Here is a 19,909-nt window from a genome sequence, read left to right as displayed (position 1 = left end):
CATAATAGGGATATCTACTGTAAATACAAATAGTAACCCAGCCTACCTCGGCTCTTGCAGACAGTGACAGCCCGCGGTCGGATGGCTTGTCTTGTTGTGGTGGCAACAGTAACGGTTACAGAAGACTTGCAGCCTCTCAATTCCAGCTGTAGCTGGTACTTATCTCTCTCTCGGAAGTTTTAACGAGCCTAGATGCCAGAAAGCGTGCGCTCTTGCGTCTCTCTCGTTATCCTATTTCAAAATCTATGACGACACTTTAAATTAAAAACACATACATTGTTCTATTTTCTATAGCCTATCGCTTGTTTAGCCTTTACCATGGATGGATTTTCAAGTACACTAACTAGGCTTACTAACTAACCTACTGTTAATTGTGCTCTGACTCACCGCCGTCACAAAACTAAAGCGCTTCCCAGAGGACACGTGATTAACCCACCGGGAATAGTTCTCATGCCCGCAGCTGGGATCAATTACACCGTACGGCTGCCTCGCTAGCTGCCTCGGTGGAACGTTCCCCTCCCTGCAAACATCTCTCCCATCATCATCTATACCCATCATCTCTACAGTTCTAATATAGCCCAATACGTGCTGTCTCTTTCACAGAGGTATAAAAGAACAGTGCCGTGAAAGCCATTAGCGCGCCTGCACAGTACAGGGTTTTTCTTTGGATCGTCAAACCATCATCACTGAGGGGTTATCATCTCACTCAGCTCCCACGTAGCAGAATGCATTAGCGCTTAGATTTTGTGTGTGTCTGTGTGAGTGCTCCAACCCGTGCTTATTGTCAAGTCAGATTGATTGGGGGGGATAAATCAGTTATGCAGATGCAGTTTATAAACTCGCGTTTCTAAAATAGTAAAACCTCGTCCACTCTTGGAAAAGGGCCAGGATAAACAATCTTGAGCATTTCCTCTCAGAAGCATATTCACAAAAGGATTAGCAATTCTCTCTTTTGAAGAGTTTGGCTAAACATCAGTCCCATATCAAAATGCTGCTCCAGAAAATGTAAAAAGTAATTGAAGGGTTCTGAGGAAATGAATGGTAGAGAGAGCCGGATAGAAGACTAGCCATCCTGAGCCAACCCCCATGGAAACAACCGTCTCAGGATGCTAGATGAATTAACAATGTCTTTCTCTCTTTAGTAAGATGAGTTGTCATGGTTCTGCAGAAAAGAGAGTTGGACTGCATCCCAAACTGGCACCGTATTTCTGAAATAAAGTGCACTACTTTTGCCCAGGGCCCCTGGGGAATATAGGGAACCGGGTGCCATATGGGACCCAATATTTGTGCAGGTCCCTGAGATTGACATGACTGGGCTTTGACCAGACAAAACATTAAAAGGTCATCAGAATGAAGGCAGAGTATAAAGCACAGATCCATTAGTTATGCCTTGACATTTGTCATAGGAGATCTTTCACGCACACACACAGATCTCAAGGTATTTCGTTGCTGTGAGAGAGAGGGTTTTGTGTAGCAATGGCGTAGTGGTCTCCTGATGCCTGCTATTCCCCATAAACCGAGCATTGGATCAGTATTGATTATGGATTCTGTTGTGGTGTATGGGTGTGTGCCTGCGCCTGTGAATTTGTATATTTTGCAATGTCCTTCAGAATGACTTTTCCAAGCAGAGAGGATTCATAGTCTTTCAGAATGACTTTTCCAAGCAGTGAGAATTCATAGACCTTCAGAATGACTTTTCCAAGCAGTGAGGTTTCATAGTCCTTCAGAATGACTTTTCCAAGCACTGAGGATTCATAGTTCTTCAGAATGACTTTACCAAGCAGTGAGGAGTCATAGTCTTTTGCTCCATTCAACACATCAAACCAAGACAACTCTACTACACAGTGCATCAACATATTGAACCCAGACAACTCTTCTTCATCAAGACATTGAACCAAATCAAATCAAATCAAATGGCTACCCGGCTATGCAAATAGTCCGGGTAGCCATGATTAGCTGTTCAGGAGTCTTATGGCTTGGCGGTAGAAGCTGTTAAGAAGCCTTTGGACCTAGACATGGCGCTCCGGTACCGCTTGCCGTGCGGTAGCAGAGAGAACTGTCTATGGCTAGGGTGTGCAGAGTTTTTGATCATTTTTGGGGGCTTCCTCTGACACCGCCTGGTATAGAGGTCCTGGATGGCAGGGAAGCTTGGCCCCAGTGATGTACTGGGCCGTGCACTCATTACCCTCTGTAGTGCCTTGCGGTCGGTGGCTGAGCAGTTGCCATACCAGGCGGTGATGCAGACCAGTCAGGCTGCTCTCGATGGTGCAGCTGTATAACTTTTGAAGATCTGAGGACCCCCTGCCAAATCTTTTCAGTCTCCTGAGGGGGGAATAGGCTTTGTCGTGCCCTCTTCAGGACTGTCTTGGTGTGTTTGGACCATGATAGTTTGTTGGTGATGTGGACACCAAGGAACTTGAAGCTCTCAACCTGTTCCACTACAGCCCTGTCGATGAGAATGGGGGCGTGCTCAGTCCTCTTTTTTTCCTGTAGTCCACGATCATCTCCTTTGTCTTGATCACGTTGAGGGAGAGGTTGTTATCCTGGCACCACACGGCCAGGTCTCCCGACCTCCTCCCTAGGCTGTCTCATCGTTGTCGGTGATCAGGCCTACCACTGATGTGTGGTGTTTATTCCCAGTGTCCTTAGCTTATTGATGAGCTTTGAGGGCACTATGGTGTTGAACGCTGAGCTGTAGTCAATGAATAGCATTCTCATGTAGGTGTTCCTCTTGTCCAGGTGGGAAAGGGGCAGTGTGGAGTGCAATAGAGATTGCATCATCTGTGGATCTGTTGCGTGCGGTATGCAAATTGGAGTGGGTCTAGGGTTTCTGGGATAATGGTGTTGATGTGAGCCATGACCAACCTTTCAAAGCACTTCATGTCTACAGACGTGAGTGCTACGGGTCGGTAGTCATTTAGGCAGGTTATCTAAGTGTTCTTGGGCACAGGGACTATGGTGGTCTGCTTGAAACATGTTGGTATTACAGACTCAGTCAGGGACAGGTTGAAGGTGTCAGTGAAGACACTTGCCAGTTGGTCAGCACATGCTCGGAGTACACGTCCTGGTAATCCGTCTGGCCCTGCGGCCTTGTGAATGTTGACCTGCTTAAAAGTCTTACTCACATCGGCTACAGAGAGCTTGATCACATAGTCATCCGGAACAGCTGATGCTCTCATGCATGCTTCAGTGTTGCTTGCCTCAAAACGAGCATAGAAGTGATTTAGCTCCTCTGGTAGGCTTGTGTCACTGGGTAGCTCCCGGCTGTGCTTCCCTTTGTAGTCTGTAATAGTTTTCAAGCCCTGCCACGTCCGACGAGCGTCAGAGCTGACGTAGTACGATTCAATCTTAGTCCTGTATTGACTATTTGCCTGTTTGATGGTTCGTCGGAGGGCATAGCGGAAGTTCTTATAAGCGTCCTTGTTACAGTCCCGCTCCTTGAAAGCGGCAGCTCTACCCTTTAGCTCAGTGTGGATGTTGCCTGTAATCCATGGCTTCTGGTTGGGGTATGTACGTACAGTCACTGTGGGGACGACGTCATCGATGCATTTATTGATGAAGCCAGTGACTGATGTGGTGTACTCCTCAATGCTATCGGAAGAATCCCAGAACATATTCCAGTCTGTGCTAGCAAAACAGTCCTGTAGCTTAGCATCTGCGTCGTCTGACCACTTCCTTATTAACCGAGTCACTGGTGCTTCCTGCTTTAGTTTTTGCTGATAAGCAGGAATCAGGAAGATAGAGTTATGGTCAGATTTGCCAAATGGAGGGCGAGGGAGAGCTTTGTACGCGTCTCTGTGTGTACTGCTATACTGCTGTACTTCTATACTACTATACTGCTATACTGCTATACTACTATACTACTATACTACTATACTACTATACTACTATACTACTATACTACTATACTACTATACTACTATACTACTATACTACTATACTACTATGCTGATGTACTACTATACTACTATACTACTATACTACTATACTACTATACTACTATACTACTATACTACTATACTGCTATACTGCTGTACTACTATACTACTATACTACTATACTGCTATACTACTATACTACTGTACTGCTATACTGCTGTACTACTATACTACTATACTACTATACTGCTATACTACTATACTACTGTACTGCTATACTGCTGTACTACTATAATACTATACTACTATACTACTATACTACTATACTACTATACTACTATACTACTATACTACTATACTACTACAATACTATACTACTATACTACTATACTGATGTACTACTATACTACTATACTCCTATACTACTATACTACTATACTACTATACTACTATACTGCTACACTACTATACTGCTATACTACTATACTGCTGTACTACTATACTGCTGTACTACTATACTGATGTACTACTATACTACTATACTACTGTACTACTGTACTACTGTACTGCTATACTACTATACTACTCTACTTCTATACTGTTGTACTACTGTACTACTGTACTACTATACTACTATACTACTGTACTACTGTACTACTATAATACTATACTACTATACTACTATACTACTGTACTGCTATACTACTATACTACTATACTACTATACTACTATACTACTATACTACTATACTACTATACTACTATACTACTGTACTACTGTACTTCTATACTGCTGTACTACTATACTACTGTACTACTGTACTGCTATACTGCTATACTGTTGTACTACTATACTACTATACTACTATACTGCTATACTAATATACTACTATACTACTATACTACTATACTGCTATACTGCTATACTGCTATACTGCTATACTACTATACTACTATACTACTATACTAATATACTCCTATACTCCTATACTCCTATACTACTATACTACTATACTACCATACTACTATACTACTATACTACTATACTACTATACAAATATACTAATATACTACTATACTACTATACTACTATACTGCTATACTGCTATACTGCTATACTACTGTACTGCTGTACTACTATACTATAGTTTTTTTTTCCTCTGGTTGCACATTTAACATGCTCGTAGAAATTAGGTAGAATGGATATACGTTTTTCTGCATTAAAGTCCCCGGCCACTAGGAGCGCTGCTTCTGGATGAGCGTTTTCCTGTTTACTTATGGCCTTATACAGCTCATTGAGTGCAATCTTAGTTCCTGCATTGGTTTGTGGTGGTATATAGACAGCTACGAAAAATATAGATGAAAACTCTCTTGGTAAATAGTGTGGTCTACAGCTTATCATGAGATACTCTACCTCATCCGAGGAAAACCTCGAGACTTCCTTAGTATTCGATTTTATGCACCAGCTGTTGTTTACAAATATACACAGACCGCCACCCCTTGTCTTACCGGAGTCAGCCGTTCTATCCTGCCGATGTAGCGTATATCCCGCAGCTGTATGTTGTCCATGTCGTCGTTCAGCTACGACTCAGTGAATCATAAGATATTACAGTTTTTAATGTCCCGTTGGTAGGATAACCTTGGTCTTAGGTCATCTAATTTATTTTCAAGTGATTGAACATTGGCTAATAGGATTGATGGAAGAGGCAGTTTACTCGCTCGCCGTCGGAGCCTTACAAGGCACAGCGACCTACGTCCACGATATCTCTGTCTCTTTCTCATGCGAATGATGGGGATTTGGGCCTTGTTGGGTGTCTGTAGGATATCCTTCGTGTCCGACTCATTGAAGAAAAAATATTCGTCAAATACGAGGTGAGTAATCGCTGTCCTGATATCCAGAAGCTCTTTTTGGTCATAAGAGACGGTGGCAGAAACATTATGTGCAGAATAAATTACAGCGAAAAAACACACATATTAGTACAATTGGTTAGAGGGCTGTAAAACGGCTGCCATCTTCTTCTGCGCCATTCTTCCCTGACAATCCTACTGCACTGTGCCTCAACACATTGAACCAAGACAACTCTACCTAATCAACACATTGAACCAAGACAACTTTACCTAATCAACACATTGAACCAAGACAACTTTACTGCACATTGCATCAACACATTGAACCAAGACAACTTTACCGCAAATTACATCAACACATTGAACCCAGACAACTATACTTCATCAACACATTGAACCCAGACAACTCTACCTAATCAACACATTGAACCGAGACAACTCTACCTAATCAACACATTGAACCGAGACAACTCTACCTAATCAACACATTGAACCCAGACAAATCTACCTAATCAACACATTGAACCCAGACAAATCTACCTAATCAACACATTGAACCAAGACAAATCTACCTAATCAACACATTGAACCCAGACAAATCTACCTAATCAACACATTGAACCAAGACAAATCTACCTAATCAACACATTGAACCCAGACAAATCTACCTAATCAACACATTGAACCAAGACAACTTTACCGCAAAATACATCAAGACATTGAACCAAGACAACTATACTTCATCAACACATTGAACCCAGACAACTCTACCTAATCAATACATTGAACCCAGACAACTCTACCTAATCAACACATTGAACCCAGACAACTCTACCTAATCAACACATTGAACCCAGACAACTATACCTAATCAACACATTGAACCCAGACAACTATACTTCATCAACACATTGAACGCAGACAACTCTACCTAATCAACACATTGAACCCAGACAACTCTACCTAATCAACACATTGAACCCAGACAACTCTACCTAATCAACACAATGAACCCAGACAAGTCTACCTAATCAACACATTGAACCCAGACAACTCTACCTAATCAACACATTGAACCCAGACAACTATACCTAATCAACACATTGAACCCAGACAACTATACTTCATCAACACATTGAACGCAGACAACTCTACCTAATCAACACATTGAACCCAGACAATTCTACCTAATCAACACATTGAACCCAGACAACTCTACCTAATCAACACATTGAACCCAGACAACTCTACCTAATCAACACATTGAACCCCAGACAAATCTACCTAATCAACACATTGAACCCAGACAACTCTACCTAATCAACACATTGAACCCAGACAAATCTACCTAATCAACACATTGAACCCAGACAAATCTACCTAATCAACACATTGAACCCAGACAACTCTACCTAATCAACACATTGAACCCAGACAAATCTACCTAATCAACACATTGAACCCAGACAAATCTACCTAATCAACACATTGAACCCAGACAACTCTACCTAATCAACACATTAAACCCAGACAACTCTACCTAATCAACACATTGAACCCAGACAACTCTTCTTCTGCACTTGAATACCATGGCAGTCGTATAGAAAGGGAGACCAACTTGTCCCCAGTGTTGTGATTGAAATAAAGCAGGCCGCGATGCTATTGAAATTAGGCTGGAGAAGGGCAAGCTGATGAAGATGCTAGCTAGCATGTGAGCATGTGAAGTGTGAAATGTGTCAGCTTTGGCAGAAACACACACACACACACACACAGACAGAGACACTTGCCCATAGCTCACACCGTCACACGCATGTTTATGCAGGAAGCGGGGTAATTGTGGTCCCGAGGGCTGAGTGGAGCAGAGCGGAGCAACACTATAGTAGGATTGTGGAATATGAGAGGTGGCAGGAGCTTCTCTCGATGCTACTGTGTATGAAATGCTAAACAGGCAGGTACCCCTCGAGACATAGGCTGCATCCCAAAGAGCACCCTATTCCCAACGGGCCCTGATCAAAAGTAATGCACTATATAGGGAGAGTAGGGTTCCTTTTGGGACGTAGACGTAACTAACTCCCTCTGCTCTCTCTGCTCAGCCCAGTCAAGCCATTTTCAGAACAGAATGCCAGACAGAGGACAGGATGGGAGAGGAGAGCCCACGCTGAAATCCCACTGCTGCCATTTGGTGGTTTGATGTGCTCAGTGTGGCATTGTTGTTAAAGAACAATCAGAGTGTTATCCAGTTCCATGTATTCTCACTGGGAGATAGAACTACCAGCATGATCTGGTGTTTTTAGATGAACAGCACAGTGTTTGTGTTGCTGGGTGATGGTTGTTGTTGCATGTGGAAAGGGGAACTAATTCTGGTCAAGACTCATTCGTCAGAAGCTTCAGGATGCTCATTTTGGACGATCTGGTGTTTGTGTTGCTGACTTTGTGATGTTTGTTGTTGCTCTTTGGGAAATACATTCTGGTCGAGACCCACCAGGAGAGGAGTGGGTCCATCAGGAGTCTCCGGACGCTCGTTTCAGTGAGCCGTTGTTCCTAATTAATCACAGAGGACTATGAACATTGAAGTGTTCAAAGTGAACATTGTCCTTTTGGGATTTTTATGTATTTTATTTTCTATTTTTTTGTGCTGCCATGCCTTTTCCATAAACAGTATTACAGTGAATGTCAGACTGGGCCTCTGGCTTAACTAAAGCATTCAACCTGACCGCAGACCCTCCATATCTACTGGAGCAAACTCTATTCTACACATTGTTGCGAGATTATAATGCTTGAGATAAGCAGAAAACCTGGGCATTTTGGGACAGTAACCAGAATTTTCCAACCCCAACCCTTCACCCCTCGGACAAACTATCTATAGGATGTCTCATCTTTTAGATAAGCGCCTAGCTTTGTCAAATTCGATTATCTCTGACGAATCGTTCTAATTTACCTAGCGATTAGGGCACTTAAAAGTCATTAGTCATTAAAAGGTTGATAAATGTTTAATAAGAAAGGGGTAACCGGTCCATGGCTGGGACCGAGTAATAATTGATGAGGAGGACTACAGACGGGACATGGTGCCTAGTTAAGAGCACTTACTGGTAACTTTAGCCCTCCTTTTTGAAGTTGTTCAGGGGGAGGGTCAAGTTTAAAGTCCATTCATCGACAATAACCAGATAGCTAAGGCACTTAAAGGGGAATTTCACACTGGCTCTGCCACAGCATATAGTCATCACTATATTAACAACATTACGTTTTTTTTTTATCATAAACTTCACAATTATCCAAACCACAAGTTAGAACTAGCACATTTTAATTTAACTGGTAGAATCGGGGAAGTTTCGACTTCCTGTGTATTCGTCTGCTTATAGTGAACCACAAAGTCCGGCATTTATAGCGAATGCAGATACCGCCTGATAAGGTAGATGGGGCGTGGCCACAAACTTGAACAATGGCATTGTGTACTTCGAACAAACAACACACAGCAATCTCAGAACTTCTAACGTTTGTCATCATGCCTGTGTGGTGTTCTGTGCATTGATGTGCTAGTTACAAACAAGCGTGAAAATGAGTGATCTTTCACTGCTCTACCTACCAGAGATTTACCCCGATGCTGACAGTGGCTTGCGGCTATCAAGAATGATGCGCCTTACTGTGACCAAAGATTATCAGAGGGATTTTCAGGCTGAACTGATGGAGAATCCATTTCCATGACAGCTGAGAAGTGATGCGATGCCATTGATTCTCGATTGGCTAGCTTGCTAGCATAGCTGGACTAGCTAAGTTAGCTAGCTAGCTAACATTACAGTCCTGTATTGAACTCTGAAAGCCATCAGCTAAATCATATAGCTATTTTTGGTATAAACACTGTCAATCAATTTCAACTATGCCATGGTAGTCACTGGTAGACTGATAACTACCTTCAGCAGAGTAAACATGTTTGTTTGTTCATTCTATCTTTGACTGACTTTAGCTAACGTAAGCTAGCTAATGTTAGCAAATAAGAGTAGGTAAATCTGGTAGCCATCTTTTCCACTCTGGAAAACACTCTGTTACTAAAACTAAAATGGTTGATATAGCTAACTCACTCTCTGTTTGTGTGTTGGTAACGTTAGCAATGATGAATGTGTATAAATTGTCTATGGTTAGTTAGTTGGTTCTCAGCCAGTCTCAGCTGGATAGCAATCTTGCTGCCAATTTAGTGACGCTAGTTAGCGGACAGCGAGCTGACAATATTGAAATGTCCATGTTGGGTATGGTAAGCCAGCCAGTCTAATAGAGATCAATACAATTAGTGGGGTGGTTAAATTGTGTATTGTTCTGTATTTTGTTGTAGGTGGTACAGAATCTGATTCCACCAACATGCACTTCCAACCCCCTTAGCTCTGCACAAGGTGAAGGTAAGTTGGCCAAAATATTTACAAGCTGACGGCTAAGAGTAAGCATGGGTATAAACATGAATTGGGTTGTGTTTGTATGGTTTGTGTTTGTGTTCTGGGGTTACAGGTGGTCAGATGTAGCCCGAGGAGGACCACAGAGAACCTTCCAGACCATGTCATCATTTAGTCTTTTTACCTTTTCTTTTTGTAAAACTCAGGTTATCTGGAGTCATTCCACAGTGCCCTGCTGAAAAATACCACAGAGCAGGGTCATTTTGGGTAGACAAGCATGAGAGGGAGTGGACGCACCTTGACCTTTATGGACCACAACAAGATTGTGGGACAGAAACCAGCCAGGAAAAACTGAAAGCTATAAATCAAGACTACAACAGTAATGACACAACCACCTCATTCTCCTCTCTACAGATTCTCTAAACACAATACAAAGACATGTCTACAAAATGCCCTGCAAAGGGCTACTACACTGTAAACCCAGACAGTTAAATACAAAAAGCCCCTGCAAAGGGCTACTACACTGTAAACCCAGACAGTTAAATTCACTGATTTGTTTGATTGAGGGCAACACAATATTTGTGAAGTAGTTGTGCTAAATGGACAGTTTTGTGTTACTACAACATTTATTTAATTTGAGTGCACAGAACTTTCATTTTATTACTGACATGAACAGCATAACATGTTTTAAGTTAAGGAGGCTTGTGATATTGTTTTAGAGTCTAGAAAAAGTTCAGTTAACTTGCCTTGGTTGTTTGTGAGTGACCAGAGGACCTTTTTAATCTCATAGAAGAAGGGAAAGGACCTGAAACTGACAGTGTAGATTATCATGGTAAGTAAAATAAAAATAAAATGTCCTGCTTAACTATAGAATACTTCATAGAGGTTATCAATCATTTTAATATATATTATTTACTGAAACGTGGCTTCAAAAACACATACATTTGCTAGGCTAGCTAGCTAACGTTAACCTAGCCAGTACATTGCACAGTAATGTTAGCTAGCTAAATTGGATCACTAACTTATTACTTAAACGTGGCCACTGCGCTGGCGCTATCATTCTTTGCCATGAGGTTTCAAGACAATTATTTGATCCAGTTAGCTAGCTGTTCGAGGTGGTTAGCTAGCTAACGTTAGATAAAGTTAGCTGGGTAGTGAGACAAAATGAAATGTTCAGATTTTAATTAGCACTAGCTAGTTAGCAAAGTTAGCTAGCTAGTTAGCAAAGTTAGCTAGCTATCTAGCTAGTAACGAAGTGCATGAATGAGTAAAATGGCTGTGGTTTATGTGTGTGCTGTCTTAACAAGTGCATGCATGTTGTAGAAAAAGCCTGTCAATGTTCTGCTTCCATGATAGAATGTACTCAATGCAATTCAGAGCCATTCTTAGAAATGTGAAAATGTAGAAATTGTTCTAAAGGTTTGGGCATGCCAAATGTAAGCTCATTGTTTGATAGTCAATAAGGGTAATTCTGACAAGAGTTAAATATGTTGCATCTGATAATTGTCATATTTAAAACTACTCCACTTTGACCTTTTCCACAGATTTGGCTGAACAACATTACTTCAACTACACGGGTGGGCCCAGCTACCAAGTGACTGAAGGTAAGCTTGTGATAGAGAAATGCTCCACTGTAAACAATAATTTTGTGTGTGTATTTAAAAAGGTTAATTATTTCACACGTAGCTATCTTTTGTATTTCTAATAACTCCTACCTTGTGTTATTATTACTGTGCCATTGACGAATGGGTTGGAACTGTGTGCCGCCTCATCTCACTCCAGGACAGGATTGCTGAAACACATTTGTTTGCAGCACAGTCATTATTCCATGGCCGGTCGACTTCGTGTCTCTAAAATGATTGTATCTTCACATTCCAGTCAACCAATGCCTTCAAAATGTATCTGTCACGGTTTCCCACTGAGCAGACCGGGGGTTGGTACCGGTCAGGAGCAGGTGTCTTATTTGTCCCTTGTGTGCCTTCAAGCAACCACTTTCCGATTCAACTCTCTTCAGTCACTTAAGGGGGCACTTAAAGAACCATTGCCAGTGTACCGATGTCGGATAAAGGGCTATGGCTGCGTTTACACAAGCAGCCCAATTCAGATCTTTTTTTTCTCCACTATTTGGTCTTTTGACAAATCAGATCAGTTCTGTGAAAAATATCTGATGTGATTAAGACCTATTAGTGGAAAAATATCAAAAATTGGGCTGCTTGTGTAAACCCAGCCATAGCCCCAGCCATAGCCCTTTTTCCGGGCATCGGTACACTGGCAATGGTTTTCGGCATGGTGAGCTGGGGAAGTTGAGACTCTTTGTGCTCATGGCGAATGGTCTTGTCCTGTCTGCGGTGAACGGCCAGCTGGATAAGACCCTGCCGAAAGTGGTGTAGGGCTTCTTAAACACCAACTGTCTGTCATAGTTGACGTGTACCTATGATGAAAATTACAGGCCTTTCTCATCTTTTTTAAGTGGGAGAACTTGCACAATTGGTGGCTGACTAAATAATTTTTTCCCCCACTGTATCCTGTATATCCCAGTAATGGATACCAAAAATTATTTGGTTAAAATCACATTATCTGGTGTAACAATCTGTAGCTAAGAGAACCGTTGGTCATGATGAAATTGCCATTCACAAATAAACATACAGTAAGAAAATACAGTATGATCAGTGTTGTAAAGTTCAGGGAATACTTGTAAAGCTGTGGGAGGAGTGTTGTCTTGATCAAACTGCCATTCAGCTCCTCGTGAGTCATCAGTTTGAAATCCATAATAATGTCTAATCCCTTGAGATTGGATACAGTTCACGGGATACAGTTCTGCTACAATGACAGGCAAGCAAAGGAATTATGTTTCTGTATCTAGAATCCACTCCAGGAAGAAGCCAAGGCACCATGGTATTGTCTCTATATATACAAAAAATATATATACAATTATACTCTACTGTAGATTGACCGACAGTTGAACTGTCAGCATAACATCAACATTAGGGTAGACTATATGAACATGCATAAATGTGCACAGGCACAAGAGATTACATTTACAACAATATCTAGCCTTATAGAAAGAAAAGTGGTATAACCCTCAGCCTTTACACAGTGACCAGACCGTGCTAATGAGCCTAGGTAGGCAGACAGTATCTACCTATAGCCATGTCTATCAGGTATGCTTAAACAAATGTTTTTTTATAGTTAAATCAGCTTCAGTTTTAGAGATTTACAAGAGTCAATTGTTGTATTATTGTTTCTCCTCACTGTTTGATAGTAAACTTAGCTAGCTAGCTAGCTGGATAAACAATACTTGTTATTTACATCTGTTTGGAATCCTATCTTGGATCATGCCTATAATTTTGTAAGATTTAAATGCACCCATGGTCATAATCATGACCAATGTCAACCCTCGTCAATTATCTTACATAGCTAGCTAGTAAAATTATTGAGTTGCTGATGTTACACATGTTTGCTAACAAGTTACAAATATGAGGCGTGACGTATAAATTAGCAGGCGCCAGGCTAACTAGCTAGCCAACTCCAGCCATGTGCTAATGTTTGCTGGTAAACCTAGCTTTAGTTGGCTGTTTGTAATGTTGTAGCTTGCTGTTTAGTTGCCATATCTACGACTAAAAAGATCTCAGATTGTAAAACCTCTTCAATTTTTTTGTCATAGATATGGCTACCGGTAGTTGTTTAGCTAACTTAGCTACCTAACTAGCTAGCTTCCTAGCTATGTTAGCAATCAGATATTACCTTTTGGTGTTCGCAAAAGGCATGTGGGAGACTCCCCAAACATATGGAAGAAGGTACTCTGGTCAGATGAGACAAAAAATTGAGCTTTTTGGCCATCAAGGAAAACGCTATGTCTGGCGCAAACACAACACCTCTCATCACCCCGAGAACACCATCCCCACAGTGAAGCATGGTGGTGGCAGCATCATGATGTGGGGATGTTTTTCATTGGCAGGGACTGGGAAACTGGTCAGAATTGAAGGAATGATGGATGGCGCTAAATACAGGGAAATTCTTGAGGGAAACCTGTTTCAGTCTTCCAGAGATTTGAGACTGGGATGGAGGTTCACCTTCTAGCAGGACAATGACCCTAAGCATACTGTTAAATCGACACTCGAGTGGTTTAAGGGGAAACATTTCAATGTCTTGGAATGGCCTAGTCAAAGCCCAGACCTCAATCCAATTGAGAATCTGTGGTATGACTTAAAGATTGCAACTTGAAGGAGCTGGAGCAGTTTTGCCTTGAAGAATGGGCAAAAATCCCAGTGGCTAGATGTGCCAAACTTATAGAGACATACTCCAAGAGACTTGCAGCTGTAATTGCTGCATAATGTGGCTCTACAAAGTATTGATTTTTTTTTTGGGGGGTGAATAGTTATGCACGCTCAAGTTTTCAGTTTTTTGTCTTATTTCTTGTTTGTTTCACAAAAAATATATTTTGCATCATCAAAGTGGTAGGCATGTTGTGTAAATCAAATGATACAAACCCCCAAAAATCAATTTTAATTCCAGGTTGTAAGGCAACAAAATAGGAAAAATGCCAAGGGGGTGAATACTTTCGTAAGCCACTGTAGACTCTTACAGTGTGATCAGTATAGCCAATATTCTTATAGTCCTATCAGTATAGCATAGAGTCTTATAGTCCTATCAGTATAGTATAGAGTCTTGTAGTCCTATCAGTATAGTATAGAGTCTTATAGTCCTATCAGCATAGTATAGAGTCTTATAGTCCTATCAGTATAATATAGAGTCTTATAGTCTTATCAGTATAGTATAGTCTTATAGTCTTATCAGTATAGTATAGAGTCTTATAGTCCTATCAGTATAGTATATAGTCTTATAGTCTTATCAGTATAGTATAGAGTCTTATAGTCCTATCAGTATAGTACAGAGTCTTATAGTCCTATCAGTATAGTATAGAGTCTTATAGTCCTATCAGTATAGTATAGAGTCTTATAGTCCTATCAGTATAGCATAGAGTCTTATAGTCCTATCAGTATAGCATAGAGTCTTATAGTCCTATCAGTATAGCATAGAGTCTTATAGTCCTATCAGTATAGTATAGAGTCTTATAGTCCTATCAGTATAGTATAGAGTCTTATAGTCCTATCAGTATAGTATAGAGTCTTATAGTCCTATCAGTATAGCATAGAGTCTTATAGTGTGATCAGTATAGCATAGAGTCTTCGCGAAATGCCACAAAGCAAGACTACATTTAGCTTGCTCCCCCTATCAATACACCGGAAGCCGTCATAGGATGTATCATTCAACGCCACGAAGTCCAGACCTGCCTTCCTCCTGGCCAATTATGTGTGAAACACATCTCACTGTCCTAGAAATGCCTCAGACCTGTCTTTTCTGTCTCGTCTGTCTCCACTGTCTCATCCGTGAATGTGTGTGTGTGTGTGTGCAATGTGTGTGTGTGTGTGTGTGTGTGCAATGTGTGTGCGTGCCAAGTATCCATCCAGACAGGCGTAGCTCTTAGCAGTTGCCTGGCCACCATCAAAAGCCCTGTCAGAACCATGGTCATCATGGCTTGAACACTGTGTTTGATCTCAGTGTCTCTGTGCTGAAATACAGTACCTGTACACCTCTGTTCTCACTAGAAAGGTATTGCAGCGAATGAGTGGAGAATGAAGTCAGCTTAAGTGAGTTTAACACAAGACATTTTTCAAACCCAAAGGTATTCATACTGTTTCTTGTAGAACATTACGTTTTCAATAACTCCTAGGTGAAGGGTATCAGTAATATCCATTACGGTAATGAAATGTCGATAACTTAGTTGATTAAGTCATCTAATGTTAATATAGTACAGTAGGATTATGGATTTGTGCCGCCTACATACAGTGAGGGAAAAAAGTATTTGATCCCCTGCTGATTTTGTACGTTTGCCCACTGACAAAGACATGATCAGTCTATAATTTTAATGGTAGGTTTATTTGAACAGTGAGACACAGAATAACCACAAAAAAATCCAGAAAAACACATGTCAAAAAGGTTATGAATTGATTTGTATTTTAATGGGGGAAATAAGTATTTGACCCCTCTGCTAAACATGACTTAGTACTTGGTGGCAAAACCCTTGTTGGCAATCACAGAGGTCAGACGTTTCTTGTAGTTGGCCACCAGGTTTGCACACATCTCAGGAGGGATTTTGTTCCACTCCTTTTTGCAGATCTTCTCCAAGTCATTAAGGCTTCAAGGCTGACGTTTGGCAACTCAAACCTTCAGCTCCCTCCACAGATTTTCTATGGGATTAATGTCTGGAGACTGGCTAGGCCACTCCAGGACCTTAATGTGCTTCTTCTTGAGCCACTCCTTTGTTGCCTTGGTCGTGTGTTTTGGGTCATTGTCATGCTGGAATACCCATCCACGACCCATTTTCAATGCCCAGGCTGGGGGAAGGAGGTTCTCACCCAAGATTTGACTGTACATGCGGTGATGTTGTCCTGTCCCCTTAGCATAAAAACACCCCCAAAGCATAATGTTTCCACCTCCATGTTTGACGGTGGGGATGGTGTTCTTGGGGTCATAGGCAGCATTCCTCCTCCTCCAAACACACCGAGTTGAGTTGATGCCAAAGAGCTCCATTTTGGTCTCATCTGACCACAACACTTTCACCCAGTTCTCCTCTAAATCATTCAGATGTTCATTGGCAAACTTCAGACGGGCATGAATATGTGCTTTCTTGAGCAGGGGGACCTTGCGGGCGCTGCAGGATTTCAGTCCTTCATGGCGTAGTGTGTTACCAATTGTTTTCTTGGTGACTATGGTCCCAGCTGCCTTGAGATCATTGACAAGATCCTCCCGTGTAGTTCTGGGCTGATTCCTCACCATTCTCATGATCATTGCAACTCCACGAGGTGAGATCTTGCATGGAGCCCCAGGCCGAGGGAGATTGACAGTTATTTTGTGTTTCTTCCATTTGTGAATAATCGCACCAACTGTTGTTACCTTCTCACCAAGCTGCTTGGCGATGGTCTTGTAGCCCATTCCAGCCTTGTGTAGGTCTACAATCTTGTCCCTGACATCCTTGGAGAGCTCTTTGGTCTTGGCCATGGTGGAGAGTTTGGAATCTGATTGATTGATTGCTTCTGTGGACAGGTGTCTTTTATACAGGTAACAAGCTGAGATTAGGATTTATTTACTTTAAGAATGTGCTCCTAATCTCAGCTCGTTACCTGTATAAAAGACACCTGGGAGCCAAAAATCTTTTTGATTGAGAGGGGGTCAAATACTTATTTCCCTCATTAAAATGCAAATCAATTTATAACATTTTTAACATGCGTTTTTCTGGATTTTTTTGTTGTTATTCTGTCTCTCACTGTTCAAATAAACCTACCATGTGTGTGTGTGTGTTTGTGTATGATTACACACCTGATATCATAGATGAGCTCAGAGGGCCCTGCACTGCTTAAAGTCAAAGCTGATGTGAGATGATGAGGAAGATGAAGAAGGTGTTATTAAAGTGTGAGATGAGGAAGATAAGGAAGGTGTTATTATAGTGTGAGATGAGGAAGATGAGGAAGGTGTTATTATAGTGTGAGATGAGGAAGATGAGGAAGGTGTTATTCAAGTGTGAGATGAGGAAGATGAGGAAGGTGTTATTCAAGTGTGGTTATCTGAAACCAGAAGCTGCCCCACAGAGGTAGATAAAGATGGGCTCTCGCCAGGTGGTGAATCAGATAAGGCCTTCTGTCAGCCACCAAGCCAAAGCGACATGCTTGGCAAGGACACATAGAGGCAGACCCTGTAGGAGAGACAGACCCCTGTGTGGGAATGGTTTGGCAGGAGGGCAGCAGCCAGGACAGTGGAGGAAAGGAGAGGAACATTGAATTAGCAGTTCTGTGGCAGCTTGGTAAAAATAAAGCACGTTGTTGGAAATTATACCTCACAGTTGCTGCTGCCACAGCAACACGCTTGGCAACGATACAGAGAGAGGCTGACCCTGCATGTACTGTCCTGTCCTCCTCTCTGTAGGAGAGATGCTCTTCTCTTCCCTTCCCTTCCCTTCCCTTCCCTTCTCTTCTCTTCTCTTCCCCTCTCCTCTCATCTCCTCTCCTCTCCTCTCCTCTCCTCTCCTCTCCTCTCCTCTCCTCTCCTCTCCTCTCCTCTCCTCTCCTCTCCTCTCCTCTCCTCTCCTCTCCTCTCCTCTCCTCTCCTCTCCTCTCCTCTCCTCTCCTCTTCTCTTCTCTTCTCTGTGTGGGGATGGTTTGGCAGCAGGGCAGTAACTAGTATTAAAAAGGGAGGGGAAGGAGAAACATTGGGGGAAGTTCAGTAACGGCTTGACAGACATAAAGCATGTATTTGGATGTATTTGTAACAGTATACATTTCTACTTCACAGTCACACTAAGGTGTTTATTAGCTTTGAGTCACAGTTCAGCTACTGTAGAAAAAGATTCACCATCATGCACATTTATATCCTGTAAAGTAAAAAAAAAAAATAGCTGCAATTGAAAAACAGGTTTCAGGATGGCAGCTTAATTCTCTTCAATGACGTTTATTGCTGACGCGTTTCGAAATAAGCTCCTTTGTCAAAACACAGAATAATCAAGCGTGAGCTCTTCAACTCTGAGGCCCCAACAAGATTGAGCTCTCTTTCTATTTATTTCATGGTATAATTTATTTGTTTGAGTCAGGCCTGGGAGTATGACCTACCTGATAACTCTGATTTACATGAAGACATGGGACCAGCAGGCAGCAGGATAAAACATTATAAAGCTGTTTTACATGAAGACATGGGACCAGCTGGCAGCAGGATAAAACATTATAAAGCTGTTTTACATGAAGACATTGGACCAGCTGGCAGCAGGATAAAACATTATAAAGCTGTTTTACATGAAGACATGGGACCAGCAGGCAGCAGGATAAAACATTATAAAGCTGTTTTACATGAAGACATGGGACCAGCTGGCAGCAGGATAAAACATTATAAAGCTGTTTTACATGAAGACATGGGACCAGCTGGCAGCAGGATAAAACATTATAAAGCTGTTTTACATGAAGACATGGGACCAGCTGGCAGCAGGATAAAACATTATAAAGCTGTTTTACATGAAGACATTGGACCAGCTGGCAGCAGGATAAAACATTATAAAGCTGTTTTACATGAAGACATGGGACCAGCTGGCAGCAGGATAAAACATTATAAAGCTGTTTTACATGAAGACATGGGACCAGCTGGCAGCAGGATAAAACATTATAAAGCTGTTTTACATGAAGACATTGGACCAGCTGGCAGCAGGATAAAACATTATAAAGCTGTTTTACATGAAGACATGGGACCAGCTGGCAGCAGGATAAAACATTATAAAGCTGTTTTACATGAAGACATGGGACCAGCTGGCAGCAGGATAAAACATTATAAAGCTGCCTCATATTCATGCAGGGACAAGTCAGGTGTTGGATGTATTTCAGACAGCACCCTATTTCCCATATAGTACATTATTTTTGACCTATAGCAGGGAATAGGTGCCACTTGGGAACTAAAGTTGTACAACATGTTGGACTGAATAACCAAGCAGCTGGCTCCAGCTGCGACTGACTGGGGGCACAGCCAGATGAGAAACCTCAGGGAAGGTCAATGATTATCAGACCCAGTTTCAAATAGAGGTCCTGGCAGACTAGGCCTGGAAGCTCTGCTACGGGCCCTGGTCAAATGCTGCACTACATATGAAATAGGGTGTGTTTTGGGTGGTACCAGCGTCACATTTCCCTGAAATGGAATCGGGAAGCATTTAACAACATGAGGAAGACAAGGTTTGCCCTCGGACTGGAAGGGAGGGATAGAATCAGACAG

This window comes from Coregonus clupeaformis, chromosome 29, assembly GCF_020615455.1.
Source record: "Coregonus clupeaformis isolate EN_2021a chromosome 29, ASM2061545v1, whole genome shotgun sequence".
Classification (NCBI taxonomy): Eukaryota; Metazoa; Chordata; class Actinopteri; order Salmoniformes; family Salmonidae; genus Coregonus; species Coregonus clupeaformis.
This window is presented reverse-complemented; position numbering follows the sequence as displayed.